The 15,308-nt window shown below is 44.8% G+C and overlaps 1 protein-coding gene across 2 annotated transcripts in view; it reads right to left on the bottom strand.

Moving 5' to 3' along the window:
- The window catches only part of ADD2 (adducin 2), a 99,776-nt gene extending 86,861 nt beyond the window's left edge, over nt 1-12,915 (bottom strand). Inside the window, exon 1 of one of the 2 annotated variants that reach the window (XM_048829540.2) lies at nt 12,589-12,915. The gene's annotated coding sequence lies outside the window, so the exon portion shown is untranslated. The remainder of the gene's footprint in view (nt 1-12,588) is intronic. The other variant, XM_048829539.2, reaches the window with a different exon arrangement.
- Between the last annotated feature and the right edge of the window lie 2,393 nt (nt 12,916-15,308).

Raw genomic sequence — 15,308 nt, forward strand, 5'->3', positions numbered from 1 at the left:
TGCACGCCTGACCCAAAATCCAGGTACCCCAGGCAGAGGCAGAAAGGGGTGATTCCCCTTATTCCCACGCCCAAGCATATAGTCCAATTTAACTGTCTAACCATGGTCCCCCCTTTCTCTATCCCCTCCTTTCTTATCTCCTCATTCCTTGTACATTTGATGTAGACTGGAAGCTCTTTGGAGCAGGGCCTTTCTATAAAAGTCAACCCTGCTGGAAACTGAAATGAAGCCCAGATTGTCTATTTATCGATGACCACTAATAAAAAACCCCTAAGGAATCAATTGCTAACAAAAGCAAAATTGACTTTGTGTCTCTTTGTTGGTGTTGATGCAGAAATGGGGCTCAACAAGAATGTGTGAAAACAAGATTGCATGGGAATCCATGGGGTAGCCAAGCATAGTAAAAGTATCTAAATAATATATAGCAATTTGATAATGGGCTACTGAACATGGTCCTCCTTATGAAGCGATGCTTACAAGCACCAAAGCTCTGAGACATAATATTATTAATAAATAAAAACTAGCCAATGTGTCTGAAGAGGTTCAGCATGGTGGTTTGCAAAACACTGTGCTATATTATTAAAGATATAGATTTTTATCCCAGAAAGGATCATACTGAGTCTGACCACAGAATTTCACCCAAGATTCTCAGCATAGTTTCTGTGATGCAAGGCATAAGCCAAACATTTGCTTGCCAAACGGTACTGCTGTGATTATGATGAGAAGTGTTTCTTTAATCGGCAAAATAAGCCAATAGATTTGACACTTCCTCACACTCCAGAGACACTGGGTTTATCAAGGAATACTTCTGGGAAAACCCCTTGCTAAAACAACAGCTGCTTATGTGCAGAACTGAATATGACATTCATGTAAAGAAACAACAAATAAGGCCACTTTGCCTTGGCCTAAGACAAAAGACAGAATCAGGACGAGCTGAGCAGGAACAATAGTTCTTCCACAGGAGAAATGTAGCTGAACTTCCCCAGAGCTAACAGCTCATTCACAGATGTTACCTGGCTTTTTGGAACCTAGCAAATCAGGACCCATCAAGGGCCTACAGTTACCTCCCGTCAGGCTTGATTTAGATTTTGACACAGATCCTGAGTTTCTTACTAATGTTTATTTTGGTGGTGCCTATGGACCATTTAAGAGCAGAGCTCCATGGTGCTAGGGGCTGTACAAACCCAAGAGCAGGTAGTTCCCTGCCCTAAAGAAGTTACATTTCTCACAGGCAAAGGGTGCGGGGAAAGGAATAGAACACACAGAGACAGAAAGATCTATGTGACAACAGCAAACATGATGTTTGTTCCAGGATTTGTTTATTTACTGCTGTCAGAGGTGCTGTTTAGTTCAGAGTATATTTGCTGAACAGAAAGACCAGGAAAGGGAGAGGGGCGACTAGGCAGAACAACACTCCCAGGGATTGTGTCCGATTGTTTTGTCGTCTTGGGGCATCGCTGTTTGGGTTACTCTGAACACATACAGTAAATACCCTAGCAGGGACAGTGCCTTGTCCAAGGTCCTGATCTCCTTCTGCTCAACCAGGAAGTCAGTCCTGCAGATCTGTCCTTAGCGAGTCCCTGCCCCAAAGCCATTCAGCATGGCCCAGCCTCTGCTCACTCTAGAGCTATGTTAGCAAGAGATATTTAAATATTTTACATCTGTGGCTGTAGGTATGGATACAGCAGAACGGCGTGCATTGGTAAATTTTCATCTGCACTAATTAGGGAAACAGTGTTACCAGGCTGCTAGCAACTGTGTTTAAAGGCCTGATTCAGAGGTGGCATAAACACCCATGTAAACAGCACCGCAGTAAATAGGCATCTGCTATTGTGAGCGGTGAATACAATGCGTGTGTCGAGAGGGAGAAAGGGAACATGGCAGGAAAATCCACCAAGTAGAGGGTTTAAAGAGGTGTCAGATAAAACCAAGATAGCCTTTCACTCTCCCACTATCTTTTTTTCTGCTTCAGCCTCACACTTCTGTGAGTTCAGCATGTAAACTATGCCCACTTATTGACCTGCAGAGTGCAGCAGTATTCATATAGACCTATATTAAACACAGTGGGATGATTTACCCATCACTGACATACAGCCACATGTGAGGTGGAACACAGAGGCTTTTCAGCAATACAGGACAACACCATGGAAAGACAGGAGATGGAGCAAACAGAAGGCTGCAAATAAGGTCCCCAGAGAGCAGAATAACCCCTACTGGAATTCGTCTAGGATGCCAGGCAAGCAGCTCAACTTCTGCTAAGATTGCAGTGGGCTCTTAAAGCCATGTACAGTCTTTCAGCTAATTTATGACAGAGGGGCTCCTCCAAACGTCGTTCGCTATCTGAGCCCTGTGCTGAGGCTTTAATGCAGAACTTAGCTCGAGGCAAGAGTGTTGCCAAATAAGCCGTCACTTTCTGCAGCCTGCTGGGCTTACGTGGCGGACTCTGCTCCTCGTACAGACCACACCCAGCATGTGAGAGCTGACAGTATGGCAGCCCAGAGTGGAAGCACCTGCATGCTGTTCAGTGCCTGATTAATCTTTCAGAGATGCTCACTCACACGGCTTCGTTTTATAAGTGTATTAATAATGTACAACAGTGGAATTTGCAATATGGCTCTGTACCAGGCAGATGCACCAAGTGCTGTGATTTAGACACCAGAGGGATAGGGCCTGATTCTCTTCACACTGGTGGAAATCCACTCACTTCAGCGGAATTACTCCTGCATCAGGGAGAAGATAATCTGGGGCAGACAGTCTCTATGGAAATAAGCCCCTTCTCACTGGCACCAGTTTTAGAAAATCCATTTTCAGAGACACCTGTGAGGAAAGGGGAGGATGTGGTCTTTGGAAATCATTGTCACGGGCTAGTTTGTGGCTACACGGTCTGCCCTAACGAAAGGGCAGCGTGTTTGTACGTCAGCCACGGAGCAACAAAGGGAGGGAAGAAAACCTCACAGTAAGTGAAATGGAATGTGTTTTGTCTCTCTAACCTCTTTAGAATCATAGAAGATGAGGGTTGGAAGAGACCTCAGGAGGTCATCTAGTCCAACCCCCTGCTCAAAGCAGGACCAACACCCACTAAATCATCCCAGCCAGGGCTTTGTCAAGCCAGGCCTTAAAATTCCTTCAGGTGCGACTGGCGATGGATGGAAATGCAATCTTTCCTAGTGGTAGCGCCCCGTTAGGGCTCATCCAGAAGACGGGCCCCGTGCCCACCCTGGGAACATTGTGCTGAATGTTATTCAGAGTTTTTCAGAAGCTAACTGAGGTTCTATCATGCTGTTAAAGGGAACGATGTAATATAGGGCTTTACTGGAGCTAGGCGCATCCGCAGTGGTCTTTAGAAACAGAGCAATAGAAAGCGTGTAAATCTCCTCTCCACGTTCGATCGAACTACTGCTGCAGTGGAAGTTTTTTTGTTTTTTTTTCAATGCGTCCTCCAAAACTTATTCTTACAACTTGTAAACAAGGGGTCACAAGTTGCAAAGCAAGGCAGATAATCAGAAAGACAGGTGGCCTGAAAGAACACTGATAAAGGGCCATTGTATTCACTCCAACAATGGTTGGGAGGATTGTTCTGCAAAATACTGAAAGCGAAGAACACACTAATAAAAGCAGTGGAACGTTATTATTGAAGTAGTAACATCCATTCAGATCCTGGTGCTTATGTGTCCACATCATAAAGCTCAACACTGCATTGGCAGCATTGTTTCATAGCCTCAGCAGAAGCACCAACGCCTGAATGTGTCCCCCCTGGCCCTTGAGATGATGCCTCTTGGTAGAGCTGAGGCACAGTGACCGTGGAAGTGTGAAGGAAACTTACACAGTACCTGAAACACATCCATCTCCAGAGTCATCTATCTGGCACTCGTCAGGAGCACTGAATTCACACAGGGATTTCCCAGACCAGCAGGCATTCCGTCTCCTTTCCCCACCTCCCAGGTTCATTCAAACACATCATTGATTAAAGACGCACTTCTAATGCCATTTCCCAGAGTGCTTTCTGGCTGCAGGCAGAAGCATCAATTATTCATCCAGCCCAAGCGTCTGCTCCGCGGCATTGAAGTCTCAGGGGGGTTCACTTTAAGTCATGGTGGGGCCCAGGTTGTATGTTTCGTGCGTGTTGACATATCCAAGATCCAAAGGGCTCTGTGTCATGAATTGGCGGTGGTGTAGCACACAGCTCCTATAAGGGGCCCAAGAATTTGAAACAGCACCTGCATAGCCCGTTTCAAGGAAGCCCATTAGAGCTGGCGAGGACACCCCATTTGCCCTGAAAGGGTACGTCTACACTTGACTTTTCAGTCACGTTAACATATGTAATTAACCTATGGAAATGAACTGATTCTAGTGTGCGCACTACACAAATATTAGTCCTTATTTGTGTTTAACCGTAGCTACATACTCAGGAACAAACATTTGTAAGGTGGTGATGCTAGAATATACAGTCATGTTAGTTACCATGTGTTAACACCGCTGAAAAAGTCAAATATAGATTTGTCCAAGAAGTGGCTAGGTCCTTTCGGATCCCGCACTGGAATAGGGGATAATGCAATGAAATTCTTTGCGTACCGAAAATTTTGACTTCTTTAAGTGCACAAGGAATGGTAGATCAGAACCCATCTGTTTTTCTGGAGCCACGGGTCATTATAACCTAGCAATAAAGTGGAATAAGTGGAAACCATACTGTTAAGTTGCTGGTTTCAAAAGGGTTAGATGGATGTAAACCAAAAGGCAGTAAGTGTCCTAATATCTGCACCATAGCGTGTTCTTCCCAGTCAACCCACTTTTTCATCTTGCCGGGTGAAATGTCTTTCTAGGAAGCTTTCCAAGATTGATCTGTCTCCTGCTCATTTGCAGAGAAAAATGAGACTGACCAGCAAAGGCTTCACAGCCTTCAAGGCATTTTCCCATCATTTAAAACAAAAAAAAATTCAACCCAATGTTTAATATGGCCACCTGGGATGCTTAAAACCTAGATCATTTCCTTCATGAATCTCTCTTCCTCCATTGCCCACAGGGGTTTGTTAGCTGCCCACCTCCCCCCAAAAAGAAAAGAATGATGAGGAAAGTTTTCAAGAAGGAAATAAGTTGCTGTTTCAAATACACATGGGCTTGAGCTGCTAAGTTGGAGTCGAGTTGTTTGGAGAAGCTGAAGGACATGGAGAGCAGGGGGGTCAGACCATTACAGAAATAGGAGTTGTCACAGTTGGATACAAACAGTAAACACATTATTATTTATATGGTGTGTAAGTGTACATGGCAATTTGCAAACAAAGGACAAGTAATACATTTTTCAAAAGCACTTAAGTCCCATTTCCAAAGTGACTTAGCACTCAAGAGCCTTAGTTTTAATGAAAGTCAATGGGATTCAGGCTAAGTGCTTTAGCCTCTCTTGAAGAGAGGACTTACCCAATGCCATTGCGCGAAAGAGCTTCCAGCACAGGTCCACTCATAGAACCATAGAATATCAGGGTTGGAAGGGACCTCAGGAGGTCATCTAGTCCAACCCCCTGCTCAAAGCAGGACCAATCCCCAACTAAATTTCACTCATTTCAAACTTGGACTCATAAGAGCAACCCCCACCTGTTTAGAACAGAACTGCTATCAAGAACTAATCACACGAGTAACGGTTTCTAGGATGGGGCCTCACATTTGGTATTCGACAATGATGTAATTGGGGTCGGGGGTTAAGATTTGCCCCAAAAAAGGGCAGTCACAGACCATCTTGGTAAATTTCAGGAAGCAGTACTTTCGTACCTTGCCTATCCAGAATCACATCCTCTTAAAATGTATCCATTAGATTTAAATGTAGGATCCACATGAGAATGGACAATTCCTGCTTTACTCAACATATGCTCTGTTCAGAGAGCAGCTAAAGGATTTCAGCTGAATATAAAATAACCATGGAAACGAAGACTATCTTCCTCATTTAGCCAACTAGGGTATCAGAACATGGAGCCTATAGTTGTAGGAGGATGCGTTGCAGTCAGAAAGACAGAATTTCCAAGTAAAGCAGTAATTTATTCAGGGTACAAGAATGGAGGGGTTAGATGGGAATGGTTAGTAAAGAGTGTTTACGCAGTCTAGTATGCACATTGCAGAATTAAGAGGTAAATGATTGTGCCCGTAAGGGAATGCGACATGAAGACTAGAAAACATTTTTATGGATTTCAACAAGCTATTGATGACTGAAAATTCTGAAGCCTGATCGTCTTTTTTGTTTATGTCTGAGTGTTCAAGAACCCTAAATTACATGCACACTGTCTAGCTACACAATTGTATGCCTACATTAGCTAAAAGCCCATGAAAATACACAGAAGGCACCATCTGTAGGCAATTTAGGTATGCTGTTATGCATCTAGATTGCGTGCACAATGCTGTGACTGCACACAAATCTGGTGAGTGGGAAAATGCATCTAGCTACTTGCATGCACAAGTCAATAAACGCACATACAACCGTCCTCTTGAGAATACAGCAGCAAGTGAAGATGATTGACAGAGGGCCACGGGAATTTTAAAGGAGGCATTTGAAGGAGTGGGAGGTGTTTCACGGAGGGGCACAGAGGATGGCATGCAGAACAGAGTGGGAGAATGAGGCTCAGGGATCTGCGTGGGATGAGGGAACAAGGTGGGGAGGCAGAGGAAGTGGCAGCTGACATTAATTACATAGAGACAAATTGGAACAAGGGGGGAGGCAAATGAGTTACGCGACAGCACTGAGGCTAAAAACGAAAGACTCTACAAGCTGTAAGTGGAGGTCTGGACAGATGAAACACTGAATAAACCATGCAAGAACACACCCCAAAAGGGAAAAGTGCTTGTTCCAGTACCTAAAAATACATGAAAAGAAAAGGAGTATTTGTGGCACCTTAGAGACTAACAAATTTATTGGAGCATAAGCTTTCATTAGCTACAGCTCACTTCATTGGATGCATTCTTTTTCTCTTTGCGAATACAGACTAACACGGCTACTACTCTGAAATTCAAAAATACATGTTCCTTTAAATGCTAGAGCAGGCAGTAGGAGGGAAAAGTTAACGCTCTTAAAGATAGGAGCATCTCCAAAGATGAGAGATTGTAATTACTTTGCATCTGCTTTCAACTACCTGAAAGAGGGTTCCAAAGGGGATGGATCTAGACAGTTCTCAGTGGTAGCAGATGACAGAACAAGGAGCAATGGTCTCAAGTTGAAGTGGGGGAGGTTTAGGTTGGATATTAGGAAAAACTTTTTCACCAGGAGGGTGGGGAAGCACTGGAATGGGTTACCTAGGGAGGTGGTGGAATCTCCTTTCTTTGAGGTTTTTAAAGTCAGGCTTGACAAAGCCCTGGCTGGGATGATTTAGTTAGGGATTGGTCCTGCTTTGAGCAGGGGGTTGGACTAGATGACCTCCTGAGGTCCCTTCCAACCCTGATATTCTAGGATTCTATAACTGGAGCAGGGGACGCGAAAGGGAACGAGTCACCATGGGAGGCTGGTGTCCTGATTCCAGAGCTCAGGCAGCAGGTACACGACAGGCTTTGAGCTGCATTTGTAAACCCAGTAAAATGAAGCAGAGCTATGCAGGGTTTTGGAAATCAGGAGAGTAATTCTGCAGTAGACAGGGAGCCTGTGGAGGTCTTTGAGGATGAGACCCATAGCCTGATGAAGATCCACAAAAGCAACTAGACTATTTCCTAGATTGCTTTTAATGACCAGTCTTACCACTCATCACCAGAGCATGTCAAGAGTGGGGAACACAATATAGGCAGAGGAGCTAATACATGTCTTGTGTATGGTGCCTGTTACCCCAGTCCATTTTATTTATGGCTCAGTTAGTAGTCAGAATTAATCAGGTCTTTCCAAAGTCACCACATATATATTAAGGATCTCACGACAGCCAAATCTGCCCATCTAAAGAAAAAAACTGATTGGGTGACCAGTGTCCTAAAAAATACAAAACACTCTACATTCAGATTACTGCACCCAAACAAATCCTCCTGTTCTTTTTGAAGACCAATCATAATGGCTACAAATTCCACTGATATACTGGGGGAAGAACTGATATGTAAGCTGCAGTGCAAGATTCAGACACTTATTCTTGGCCAGCCAGATTTTCCAGAAGTGCACAGTACCCACAATTAGGGTCAAATTTTAAAAAGAACCCAGCATTCATTTAAGCACCTAAATGAAAGTGGCCAAATTTTCCATAAGAGCCCAGCACCCACTGAGAAAAATGGAGAATCCACTCTCCTGCACATGGAGAACAATTAGTGTAGTAATCAGAAGCCCCTGTCAAGATCAGGGCCCTTTTGGTTTGGGAGCCCCTGCTCCATTCTCTACTAAATATAAACACTATCCAAGCAGGACTGCTTGGTCCTTTTGAAATATCCCAGTGAACTGCATCAGAGTATATATCTCAAAAGTATAAATCTCATACATATTTTAGTGCTCATTGTTAAATTCCAAGAACAAGGTAAAGGAAACCCTGATTTAAGATAAATGTGACTGAAACAAAATGAGCGGCTGTGAGGTCACATCGGTAGAAGGAATTCTGAACAGCAGTCGAAGAGGAAGCATCGTGATGCACAAGGTTTAAGAGAAGGAATGATGCCCCCTCTGCTCACTCAGGGCTACTCACCAACTTGACATTCCTTCAATCCTGCTGCTCAAGTGTCCCTCGTTTTGAGGGACATCACTTTAGTCCCAAAGTTCCACATAGACCTGGTATCGCCTCACTGTTACTGCTGAAAATTTACCTCAGAAATAAAGAATCAGGAAAGGAAGGCTAAGTCGTTATACCAAAGGAAGGAATGCCATGCAACCTTTTGATTGTCCTGCATCGATAGTCAGGGTAACGCTCATTCTGAGTCTCTCACACATAGCGTGCTACATTTGGGCTTTGGCAGGTGGGGAGATGCGGGCTCCATCTTGACACAAAAATCCAAGATGGCAGCTCTTCAATAGAGCAGGTCTCCGCAAAGCCTGTTCACATCTTTTTTGCCTGGGAAACATACCCTAGCTGCAACACCACAATACATTAGAGGTTGGAAAATTAATCCCAAGCTTAGACACTTCAGAGACTGGGGCAAGTTACAAACTCATACTGGTCTGGGCCTATGATTGGTGGCACTTCAAGCAAGAACTCTAGGGTAAAGCCAGGTTCACCTTCTCTACTCCTGTTGGTAGATGAGGGACTCCAGCTATGAAGCACTGTGGCTAAGCAGTAGTCTCAAAGAACTGAATTCCCCTTAAGTCTGGCCCTGACCTTAAAGCCATACATCTGCAGTAAAACCTAGAAGAACAAGAGTACCCTGAGAGACTCGTTCATGTTTAAGTTGCAAGAGCTCAGACATTCTGAGAGTACTGATGAGAAGCCAACTTAGTCACTGGCTATTTGGTGTCACTGTCTATCACCCACCGTCCACGTCTGTGTGCAAATGCAGTGACCAAGAAGTCACATAAAAGGGGTAAATGGAACTAGCCAGGCCAAGGTAAATTGCACCTTCAGTTTATTCAGAGGATACACAAGCACCTGAAATGTGTTACTTTATGCTTAATTGCATTTTAGAGCTCCTGTCCTGGTATGTGCTGTCCAGACACAATGGGGTCTCAGTTGGGGGCGGGATCTCTAGGAACTAGTGTAATAGAAATAAAGAATAGTGACCATGCTTATGGTTTCTGAGCTTACTGTGTATTAGCTTCTCACCCCATATTTATCAGCAGGGGAGGTGGTGTGTGGAACAGGCCTTTATAAACGCATTCAGCAACAATCCATTTGGAGTCCGAGTCAGAGAAACAAGGGAGCCTAGTAACAAACCCAGAATCAGTGACCTCTTGTTTTGCATATTGATCACCTAGATGTAAACCACATCTCTCGATTGTCGGCTACAGTGAATATCCAGGATGTAGCAGCAGATCAGTGGTTCTCTCCACACACACACACACTTTCCTCCCCGTGATTTGCTGTCCTAAAGGTCATACACCTATGTTCACCTCTGGCCCTCCAAATAACCTGATGAGTTATGTTTTTGTAGCTCTGGAGATGCAACTACTCCCCTGACTTCAACTGTAGGCGATTAGAATTCAGGAGAAAGCCCCAAATGCCCCGACACTTTGATTAGTCATGCTCTCTTGTTCTGCAGTAAAAACCCTACTGGCCAAGTTACTTCCTAAGAGATGGTTCACGTACTAATGCGGGTCTGATGATGGAGATCCAGACCAAACTCCAGCCCACCAGTTCACATCTGACAGGTTATCACAAATGACCTCTTCCCACATGTCATGCATTAGGGAGAAACACCTGTGTCTGGCTGAATTTAGCCTCTGAAGCATTTTGATGCCACAAGCTCATTTGACACTAATTTACAAAATTTTTCATCCCCTTGCCCCACCCCGCCTGTTGTTAAATCAGAAGGCGTAAGAGAGAGTTTACGTTGCTTCGGAACAGGCCTTTTGACAGGCGTGAACGAGTTATTTCTAAACTGAGAAGTGAATAGGTAACATCAACAAGCCTGATCAAAGAACTGACACAGAAAAAGTTAGTTTTGTCATAAGTTATGAATTATGGGGCACTGGAATAGAAGAGGGTTAAATTTAGTTGCCACTCACTTTTTAATCTGGGATAAAGGGTTTTGATACAGAAAGACGAAGGGCAAAATGTCCAGAAGTATTTGAGATCTTGGCACCTCAATCCCATTACTTTCAAGAGGATTGAACTTCCATTGTCTAAGTCCTTCAGGTTCTGCTGAAAATAAATGTTCCCCAAAGCCTGCACATGCATGTTTAGACTATTATCATGGTCATGTCCCCTGCATTGACAGAAGACATTCCTTTCCCATGCGGTCTTGTCGACACACCCAGTCTCTGTGGCACTGACTATGCTAGGAAAATTAGGACCTGTAATTTGTGCCGCTCAGTGGAACAGGACATGTAGACAAGGCTGATGAGAGTGGGGAAAAGGGGGTGGGGGGAGACAATTGTACTTGGCTCAGGGCCCCCCACCAAATATCTATAGCAAGTGAAATGTAGCAAACATGATGTACCAGGGATGAAAATTTCTCTCCGCAGGCCTGCACATTGATAAAATGCCAGAATCTTACCTGTGTCCCCTAATCTTCCTCAGAATAGAAGATACGGTAGTAAAAGCCCCTGAATCTACACACCAGCCTGCACCTTTGACACACCCAGCAAAGCTGTATCGGGGTGAGTTGCAGGTGCTAACTGCGCAGACACAGGCTTTGTAACCCAGATCTGTCAGACATACAGTATTTCAGTGCCTAGAAACTTTAGTTTCCACCCTCAAGGTCCCCATATTCAGCACCTGGGAGCACCAGAGATTCCAATTCTACTTTGTGGTATGGTGTTCCACGAATTAACCAAAAAATCAAGCTGCATGGGAGAGGCAGCAGGAGAAGAAGAGATATCCCCAGTTTACAGATATTCAGAGAACCCCCAAATATCCCTCCAAGTGACTTCATATCGCTGAGTATTTACAAAAACCTATAATTAAGGATTGATATAAATGGGCAGACATAGCTTTATTTAAATTCTGACCATAGTCGTAATGTCTCAGAGTGCTGGCCACGCTTGGAAAGGGTTGTTGTCCACAGACTTGGACGCTATGAAGTGCCAGATTCAGGCACATTATACATCTTGGGTTCAGCTCAGTGGGGAATAGCTGATCTGACGGTACTTTAGAGAACTGTGAAGAAGCGGGGGTGGGGAAGAGAAGCGAGCAGATGTGCAGCGACCCTGTGTCACAGAGATAAATGTATCAAGCTTCAGATGGGGAGGACAAAAGAAAGTGATTTGTATTCAGTGGGGAAGGCCAAACCCAGATATTCCAAAAAAATTATACAGGAGGGACACTAAAATCAGTGATTTTAAAGTTGCTCTCTTAACTGCCCTGGAAAAGGTTAGAGAACCAGCACATGCAAAATAAATAGTACAGTGAGTCATTCGTATTAGTCTCAGCATCAAAAGGTTTAACATTTCAGCCACTCCACAAGACCCAGACCAGCCCCTCTGCAGCCAAGTGTCCCTGCAGGAATTGCTGCCTAGGAAACAAGAGGGATTCCCTGAGATCAAACGATGCGGAAGCCATACAGCAGTCTCGCCAGACAAAAAACATTTTTTGTCCCTGAATAAAAGCATTTGGGATGGGGGGAGGACTCAGCTGTCTGAGGTGTATGATCTCTCCTGTATCCCCATTAAAATGTGCAACAAGATCTTCTATTGCAGATATTTGGAATACAGTCAGATGGGGGGTAGGAGGGGGGATTATCTCTTGCAAATTATGCTTTTGGAGCATTCCATTTCAAGAAACGCACTGACTCCCATCTTACTTGCCCTGGAGAATGCACTTATTAGTCCTTGAGAGACTCCACCTAAGGCAGCAGACAATGCACCATGTTAGACTTGCAGGAATTAAATTCAAACACATCAACATCACTATGCCCAAAGTCTCCCAGCCACACTGGCATTCAGAGACCTGCGTGGGTTTAGCAAGGAGCAGGGAACCTTGGCTTGAATTTACAAATATATAGTAGATACACAAACAGAACAGCCAAAAGAGTGAGGGGTTGCAATAGTCCAAAATTGCTTACCTCTTTAAGCATCTTCTAGCATCTGTTTCCCAGCCCTGATATCTGCAGTGATTAATCTCTTCTCCTGTGCCTTCCCAATCGAAACAGCTAAGCAGATGAGCTTGTTCCATCCATCCTGCAGGCTCTCCGATTTGACAGGTCAGCTGCAACAGCTTCCTTACCACGCCTGCCTGCTAGTCCACTTTCCAGCCAATATCACCCAGACATAGAGTTGGAAGAGAATTAGGGCTCCCGCACAGACCCGGGGGCGGGGGAGAATGCAGAAGGGAGGCTTCACTTCCTCCCACCCTCCTTACGTTGGCATCAAAATTAAATCCAGGGCTCACATGATGTTGGAGGGGAAGGCGTCTATTTGACAATACCTTTGATGACAAAAGGCCAACTCCCTACGCATTCCGGGCACCCTCTAGTGGCACATGTCCCCAACAGCAGGGCACGGGCTAGGGACTGCCATCCTTTACTGACTCTCTCTTGCTGCAGTGTGGAAAACATGATGCAATGAGGCATTTTTATGACCATGTTTTCTATATAGATGCAGCCATCCAACTAATTCCTCCACCATAGATTAATGAAAGCTATTGGGAGCCAGGAGTTTTGTCGACTGGGTTTTTTATTTTGGCGTTGAATAAAAACAATCCTGTCACTGAGTTAGATTGTGGAATAGTCTCCCAAGGGACATGATGTAAGAGCAGTAGGAATATCAGTTTATGGAACAATTCTGCACTAGCAGAGGGAAGGTGCTGAGTGGGTGAGAATTATTCCATTAATAACATACCACAAGGTTTCAAATTAGCATGGTCCTCTCTTAGAATCATAGAATATCAGGGTTGGAAGGGACCCCAGAAGGTCATCTAGTCCAACCCCCTGCTCGAAGCAGGACCAATTCCCAGTTAAATCATCCCAGCCAGGGCTTTGTCAAGCCTGACCTTAAAAACCTCGAAGGAAGGAGATTCTACCACCTCCCTAGGTAACGCATTCCAGTGTTTCACCACCCTCTTAGTGAAAAAGTTTTTCCTAATATCCAATCTAAACCTCCCCCACTGCAACTTGAGACCATTACTCCTCGTTCTGTCATCTGCTACCACTGAGAACAGTCTAGAGCCATCCTCTTTGGAACCCCCTTTCAGGTAGTTGAAAGCAGCTATCAAATCCCCCCTCATTCTTCTCTTTTGCAGGCTAAACAATCCCAGCTCCCTCAGCCTCTCCTCATAACTCATGTGTTCCAGACCCCTAATCATTTTTGTTGCCCTTCGCTGGACTCTCTCCAATTTATCCACATCCTTCTTGTAGTGTGGGGCCCAAAACTGGACACAGTACTCCAGATGAGGCCTCACCAATGTCGAATAGAGGGGAACGATCATGTCCCTCGATCTGCTCGCTATGCCCCTACTTATACATCCCAAAATGCCATTGGCCTTCTTGGCAACAAGGGCACACTGCTGACTCATATCCAGCTTCTCGTCCACTGTCACCCCTAGGTCCTTTTCCGCAGAACTGCTGCCTAGCCATTCGGTCCCTAGTCTGTAGCTGTCTTATTTACACACACACCCTAATTTTTTTTTTAACTCAGCTATTGTTTTTCAACATCAAAGCCTCAAATCCTGTCCAAGATCAAGAAGAGAACGTGTACTCAGAAGACCTCGGAGCCTGTAGCTTCTCTGGAGAAGAGCCGTTGGGAAACAAATATGGCAATAAGATCTTTCCCGTGAAGCGACACTTGCAAGTTGACTGCAGTGTCACTGAGATGATGTTACTCTGGAAAGCACACAAGAAGTGGCTAACGCAAATTGCACGCTGGCTGGGAGTGGCAACGTGTTGGCCGTTAAGGTAGCGGAGAACGTTGTGACCTCTGCTACTATGAGATGGGCCAGCCACGCTCTCTCTAGAGTTAATGGACATTTTGTCTGTATTAAGGGGGGGGGGGAGAAATCAGGCCAGCAGAGCACATTTGTGTACTGTAGTAGATGGTGCTTCTCCATTCTATTTAAGGTACTCATATGTCACCAGTCACACCGTAGTATCTGAGCTCTGCCCAATCTTCAATGTATTTTCCCTCAACACTGCTGTGAGGTAGGGCAGTGCTGTTATCCCCATTTTACAGACAGGGGACAAAGGCACAGAGAGGTTAGTGACTTGCCCAAGGTCACACACAAAGTCTGTGGCGAAGGTAATTGACCCCCATGTCTCTCAAGTCATAGGCCAGTGCCCAAACCAGAGATTCCAAGGCCAGAAGGGACCATTGTGATCTTCTAGTCTGACCTCCTGCATGACTCAGGCCAGCCCACAGAGCCAGCCCAAAATAATTCCTGTTAGAAACGTACACCCTGTTTCCACTTTGAATTTGTCCAGCTTCAACTTCCAGCCACTGGATCATTTTATATCTGTCTGCTAGATTGAAGAGCCCATTTTCAAACATTTACTCCCTCGACGGCTACTTCTAAACTGTGATCAAGTCGCCTCTTAACTTTCTCTTTGTTAAGCTCAGTAAATGAAGCTCTGTGCGTCTCTCACTATGAAGCATGTTTGCTAGTCCTTTAATCATTCTTGTGGCTCTGCTATGGACCCTCTTCCATTTAACAACATCCTTCTTGAACCGTGGGCATGGGAGCTGGACACAGTGTTCCAGCTGCGGTTACACCAGAGTCAAATAACCTCTAGAACCCAACTTGAGATTCCTGTTTATGCATCCAAAAATTGCATTAGCCCTTGTCCCACAGAAT

This window comes from Caretta caretta, chromosome 26, assembly GCF_965140235.1.
Source record: "Caretta caretta isolate rCarCar2 chromosome 26, rCarCar1.hap1, whole genome shotgun sequence".
In the NCBI taxonomy this organism is placed as follows: Eukaryota; Metazoa; Chordata; order Testudines; family Cheloniidae; genus Caretta; species Caretta caretta.